This window comes from Monodon monoceros, unplaced genomic scaffold (assembly GCF_005190385.1).
Source record: "Monodon monoceros isolate NGI ecotype Baffin Bay Population unplaced genomic scaffold, NGI_Narwhal_1 Super_Scaffold_22, whole genome shotgun sequence".
Lineage (NCBI taxonomy): Eukaryota > Metazoa > Chordata > Mammalia > Artiodactyla > Monodontidae > Monodon > Monodon monoceros.
The window spans coordinates 48,261,892-48,267,891 of NW_021703779.1; positions in this window are offsets into that span (position 1 = coordinate 48,261,892).

Consider the following 6,000-nt stretch of genomic DNA (forward strand, 5'->3'; position numbering starts at 1 on the left):
CTTTGTTTCCTGGTGTGCGAGGAGAGAGGATTAAGACCGCTGCTTAAAACAGCTCCAGGGACGGGCACAAGCCACGTCTATCAGCCCAGATCCCAGAGGTGGGCATGAGATGCTAAGGCTGCTGCTGCAGCCACCAAGAAGCCAGTCTGTGAGCACAGGTAACTACCCCCACCTCACCTCCCAGGAGACTGTGCAGCCCGCCACTGACAGGGTCCCATGATCCAGGGAAAACTTCCCTGGGAGAACACACGGCATGTCTCCGGCTCCTGCAACGTCACGCCAGCGTCTGCCGCTGAAGGTTCACCCTGCATCCGTACGCCTCCCTCCTCCCAGCCTGAGTGCGCCAAAGCCCCCGAATCGGCGGCTCCTTTAACCCTCTCCTGTCTGAGGGAAGTGCAGGCACCCTCAGGCGATCTAAACACAGAGGCAGGGACAAATCCAAACCTGAACCCTGGGAGCTGTGTGAACAAAGAAGAGAAAGAGAAATTTCTCCCAGCAGCCTCAGAAGTAGTGGATTAAAGCTCCACAATCAGTTGATGTACCCTGCATCTGTGGAATAATTGAATAGACAATAAATCATCCCAATTTGAGTAGGTGGACTTTGGGAGTAAGAGAGATTATTTTTTCCCCTTTTCCAATTTTGGTGAGTGTGTATGTGTATGATTCTGTGTGAGATTTTGTCTGTATAGCTTTGCTTTCACCATTTGCCCTAGGGTTCTTTCTGTCCGTTTTTTGTTACTGTTGTTTTTACTTTTGTAAATTTTTTCTTAATAATTATTTTTATTATTTTATTTTATCTTATTTTATTTTATCATCAATCTTTCTTTTTTCTTTCTTTCTTTCTTTCTTTCTTTCTTTCTTTCTTTCTTTCTTTCTTTCTTTCTTTCTTTCTTTCTTTCTTTCTTTCTATATCTTCTCCCTTTTATTCTGAGCCGTATGGAAGACAGTCTCTTGGTGCTCCAGCCAGGTGACAGGGCTGTGCCACTGAGGTGGGAGAGCCAACTTCAGGACACTGGTCCACAAGAGACCTCCCAGATCCATGTAATATCAAGCAGTGAAAATCTCTCAGAGATCTCCATCTCAACACCAGCACCCAGCTTCACTCAACGACCAGCAAGCTACAGGGCTGGACACCATATGCCAAACAACTAGCAACACAGGAACACAGCCCCATTCGCTAGCAATGATGCTGCCTAAAATCATAATAAGGCCACAGACATCCCCAAACACATCACTAGACGTGGACCAGCCCAGCAGAAAGACAATATCCAGCCTCATCAACCAGAACACAGGCACTAGATCCCTCCACCAGAAAATATATACAACCCAGTGAACCAAGAGTAGCCACTGGGGAGAGACACCAAAAACAATGGGAAATATGAACCAGCAGCCTGCGAAAAGGAGACCCCAAACACAGTAAGATAAGCAAAATGGGAAGACAGAAAACACACATAAGATGAAGGAGCAAGGTAAAAACCAACCAGACCTAAAATATGAAGAGGAAATAGGCAGTCTACCTAAAAAAGAATTCAGAATAATGATAGAAAAGATGACCCAAAATCTTGGAAATAGAATAGAGAAATGCAAGATATATATATATATATTTGCAGTATGCCAGCCTCTCACTGTTGTGGCCTCTCCCATTGTGGAGCACAGGCTCTGGATGCACAGGCTCAGCGGCCATGTCTCACAGTGCCAGCCACTCTGTGGCATGTGGGATTTTCCCAGACCAGGGCACGAACCCGTGTCTCCTGCATCGGCAGGTGGACTCTCAAGCACTGCACCACCATGGAAGCCTGCAAGAAACATTTAACAAGGACCTAGAAGAACAAAAGAGGAAACAAGAAATCATGAACAACACAATAAATGACATTAAAAATACTCTAGAAGGGAACAACAGCAGAATAACTGAGGCAGAAGAACGGATAAGTGACCTGGAAGATAAAATAGTGGAAATAACTACTGTAGAGCAGAATAAAGAAAGAAGAATGAAAAGAACTGAGGACAGTCTCAGAGACCTTGGGACAATATTAAATGTACCAACATTTGAATTATAGGGGTCCCAGAAGAAGAAGAGAAAAAGAAAGGGACTGAGAAAATATTTGAAGAGATTATAGTTGAAAATGTCCCTAATATGGGAAAGGAAATAGATAATCAAGTTGAGGAAGTGCAGAGAGTCCCATACAGGATAAATCCAAGGAGAAACATGGCAAGACAGATATTAATCAAACTGTCAAAAATTAAATACAAAGAAAATATATTAAAAGCAGCAAGAGAAAAACAACAAATAACACACAAGGGAATCCCCATAAGGTTAACAGTTGATCTTTCAGCAGAAACTCTACAAGCCAGAATGGACTGGCAGGACATATTTAAAGTGATGAATGAGAAGAACTTACAACCAAGATTACTCTACCCAGCAAGGATATCATTTAGATTTGTTGGAGAAATTAAAACCTTTACAGACAAGCAAAAGCTGAGAGGGTTCAGCACCACCAAACCAGCTTTACAACAAATGCTAAAGGAACTTTTCTAGGCAAGAAACACAAGAGAAGGAAAAGAATTACAATATCAAATCCAAAACAATTTAAGAAAATGGGAATAGGAACATACATATCAATAATTACCTTAAATGTAAGTGGATTAAATGCTCCCACCAAAAGACACAGACTGGCTGAATGGAAAAAAAAATAAGACTCATATATATGCTGTGTAAAAGAGAACCAGTTCAGACCTAAGGACACATGCAAACTGCAAGTGAGGAATTAGAAAAATATATTCCACGCAAATGTAAATCAGAAGAAAGCTTGAGTAGCAATTCTCATATCAGACAAAATAGACTTTAAAATAAAGACCATTACAAGACACAAAGAAGGACAGTACATAATGATCAAGGGATCCATGCAAGAAGAAGATATAACAATTTAAATATTTATGCACCCAACATTGGAGCACCTCAATACATAAGGAAAATACTAACAGCCATAAAAGGGGAAATCGACAATCGACAATCATAGTAGGGGAGGTTAACACCCCACTTTCACAAATGGACAGATAATACAAAATGAAAAGAAATAAGGAAACACAAGCTTTAAATGATACATTAAACAAGGTGGACTTAATTGATATTTGTAAGACATTCCATTCAAAAACAACAAAATGCATATTTTTCTCAAGTGCTCATGGAACATTCTTCAGGATAGATCATACCTTGGGTCACAAATCCAGCCTTGGGAAATTTAGGAAAATTGAAATCATATCAAGTATCTTTTCCGACCACAATGCTATGAAACTAGATACTAATTACAAGAAAATATGTATAAAAATAAGAACACATGGAGGCTAAACAGCACATTACTTAATAACGAAGTGACCACTGAAGAAATCAAAGAGGAAATTTTAAAATACCTAGAAACAAATGACAATGGAGACGCAATGAGCCAAATAGTATGGGATGCACCAAAAGCAGTTCTAAGAGGGAAGTTTAAAGCAATACAATCCTACGTTAAGAAACAGGAAACATCTCAAATAAAGAACATAACCTTGCACATAAAGCAATTAGAGAAAGAAGAACAAAAAAACCTCAATGTTAGCACAAGGAAACAAATCATAAAGATCAGGTCAGAAATAAATGAAAAAGAAATGAAAAAGAAATGAAGGAAACAATAGCAAAGATCAATAAAACTAAAAGCTAGTTCTTTGAGAAGATAAAGAAAATTGATAATCCATTAGCCAGACACATCAAGAAAAAAAGGGAGAAGACTCAAATCAATAGAATTAGAAATGATAATGGAGAAGTAACATCTGACACTGCAGAAATACAAAGGATCATGAGAGATTATTACAAGCAACTCTATGCCAATATAATGGACAACCTGGAAGAAATGGACAAATTCATAGAAATGAACAACCTGCCGACAATTAACCAGGAAGAAATAGAAAATATGAACAGGCCAGTCACAAGCACTGAAATCGAAACTGTGATTGAATATCTTCCAGGAAACAAAAGCCCAGGACCAGATGACTTCACAGGCTAATTCTTTCACACATTTAGAGAAGAGCTAACACCTATCATTCTCAAAATCTTCCAAAATATAGCAGACGGAGGAACACTCCCAGACTCATTCTACGAGGCCACAATCACCCTGATACCAAAACCAGACATAGATGTAACACAGAAAGAAAACTACAGGCCAATACCACTGATGAACATAGATCCAAAATCCTCAACAAAATTCTAGCAAGCAGAATCAAACAGCACATTAAAAGAATAATACATGATTATCTAGGGCTGTAATCTAGGATTGCAAGTATTGTGCAATATACACAAAAATCAATCAACGTGATACACCATATTAACAAATTGAAGTGGAAAAATGATATGATCATCTCAATAGATGCAGAGATCGCTTTCAACAAAATTGAACACCCATTTAATCTAAAAACACTGCAGTAAGTAGGCATAGAGGGGAACTTTCCTCAACATAATAAAGGCCAAATATGCCAAACCCACAGCCAACATCGTCCTAAATGGAGAAAAACTGAAACCATTCCCACTAAGATCAGGAAAAAGACAAGGTTGCCCACTCTCACCACTCTTGTTCAACATAGTTTTGGAAGTTTTAGCCATAGCAATCAAAGAATAAAAATAAATAAAAGGAATCAAAATCAGAAAAGAAGAAGTAAAGATGTCACTGTTTCCAGATGCCTTGATACTCTACATAGAGAATCCTAAAGATGCTACCAGAAAACTACTAGAGCTAATCAATGAATTTGGTAACGTTGCAGGATACAAAATTAATGCAGAGAAATCTTTGGCATTCTTATACACTAGTGATGAAAAATCTGAAAGTGAAATAATAAAACACCTCCCATTTACCATTGCAACAACAAGAATAAAATATCTAGGAATAAACTTACTTAAGGAGACCAAAGATCTGTATGCAGAAAATTGTAAGACACTGATGAAAGAAAGTAAAGATGATACAAATAGATGGAGAGATACACCATGTTCTTAGATTGGAAGAATCAACACTGTGAAAAAGACTCTACTACCCAAAGCAATCTACAGATTCAATGCAATCCCTATCAAACTACCACTGGCATTTTTCACAGAACTACAACAAGAGATTTCACAATTTGTATGGAAGCACAAAGGCCCCGAATAGCCAAAGCAATCTTGAGAACAAAATATGGAGTTGGAGGAATCATGCTCCCTGACTTCAGACTATACTACAAAGCTACAGTAATCGAGACAGTATGGTACTGGCACAAAAACAGAAATATAGATAAATGGAGAAGGATAGAAAGCCCTGAGTGAAACCCATGCACATATGGTCATGTTATCTTTTATAAAGGAGGCAAGAATGTACAGTGGATAAAAGACAGCCTCTTCAATAAGTGTGCTGGGAAAACTGGACAGCTACATGTAAAAGTATAAAGTTAGAACGCTCCCTAACACCATACACAAAAATAAACTCAAAATGGATTAAAGACCTAAATGTAAGGCCAGACACTATCAAACTCTTAAAGGAAAACATAGGTAGAACTCTCTATGACATACATCACAGAAAGGTCCTTTTTGACCCACCTCCTAGAGAAATGGAAATAAAAACAAAAGTAAACGAATGGGACCTAATGAAACCTAAAAGCTTTTGCACAGCAAAGTAAACCATAAGCAAGATGAAAAAACAGCCCTCAGAATGGGAGAAAATATTTGCAAATGAAGCCACTGACAAAGGATTCATCTCCAAAATTTACAAGCAGCTCATGCAGCTCAATAACAAAAAAACAAACAACCCAATCCAAAAATGAGCAGAAGACCTAAATAGAAATTTCTCTAAAGAAGATATACAGATTGCCAACAGCACATGAAAGAATGCTCAGCATCATTAATCATTAGAGAAATGCAAATCAAAACTACAATGAGATATCATTTCACACCAGTCAGAATGGCCATCATCAAAAAATCTAGAAACAATAAATGCTGGAGAGAGTGTG